Consider the following 1,312-nt stretch of genomic DNA (forward strand, 5'->3'; position numbering starts at 1 on the left):
TGGCTGGCATGTGGTGCTGGGGGATTGAACCACGGTCCCTGTGCTTTGCCAAGCTTGTTCCAAGTAGGTGCTTTAGACCACTGAGCCATCTCACCAGCTCCTGATTTTTTTTTGAACCAATAACAAAATGCTGGCAGAGCTGTGGAGAAAAAAAGAATACTCCTCGATTGTTGGTAGGAGTCTAGATTGGTGTAAATACTGTGAAAATCAATGTGAAGATTACTCAAAAAGCTAGGACTAGAGTTACCATTCAGCCCAGCTATTCCCCTTCTTGGTATCATTCCAAAAGAATTAAAAGCATCATAGCACAGCAATATATGTGCACCCATGTTTATAGCAGTTCAGTTATATAATAGCTAAATCTTAGCAGCAGCCCAAATGCCCATCAACTGATGGATGGATGAAGAAGATGTGAGTCTTTATACAGTGGAGTAGTACTTTGCCATAAGAAGGATAAACTCAAGACATTTCTAGGTAAATGGGTACACATTGAGATCATACTTTTAAGTGAAATCAATTGGATATACATCTGTAAATGTCACTTTTTTTTTTCTGATGTGAGAAACCAAAGTGTAAATAAAGATCAAAATGTATAATAGATATTGTAAAATGGAAGAATATATTCAAATGGGGGAAGGGACCTAAGGAGGAGGAGAGAGAAAGGAAGTAGAGAGAAAAAAAAAGGAAAAAAAAAAGGAAAAATGGAAACAAAACTTTTGCAAATAAGGAGGAGAAGAATAGTTGAGTGGCAGGTAGGTGAATGGGGAAAAAAATCAAGTCATAGAGGTACAGATACAAAGTCTCTATAATAAATGTGATCATTAGATTTTTTTAAATGTATTTAGTACAGGGTCTATAGGGTCTCACTATACAGATTGGACTCGTAGTGATCCTCCTGCTTTTGGCCTCCCAAGCTCTGGGAGGCATGAGCCACCACACCCAGTCTCGGTCACCATCTCATTGTGCCCTGGGGGTAAAGCTGGCACAGCACACTGGGGATTGAACCTGGTCCATGTGCCTGCCTAAGCACTTTAGTTTGCTGAGTTATCTGGCCAGCCCAATCATTAGATTATTATATATTCTTAAAATGTACCAGTAAAAAGTTATTTAAAAAAATTTTTTTTGAAAAGAAGCCTGCCAAATAGCTCAGCAGATTAAAGCGCCTGCAAGCAGGGTCAGGGGCCAGGGCCTCAAGCCCCAGGCCTACCTGCTGGCCCTGCCCCTAGGGCATGTTGAGATGGCAATTGAGACTGGGCATGGCGGCAAGCACCTGTAATCCCAGCTCTTGGGAGGCTGTAAACAGGCAGATCAC

Source organism: Octodon degus, unplaced genomic scaffold (genome assembly GCF_000260255.1).
Source record: "Octodon degus isolate 3935 unplaced genomic scaffold, OctDeg1.0 scaffold00352, whole genome shotgun sequence".
Lineage (NCBI taxonomy): Eukaryota > Metazoa > Chordata > Mammalia > Rodentia > Octodontidae > Octodon > Octodon degus.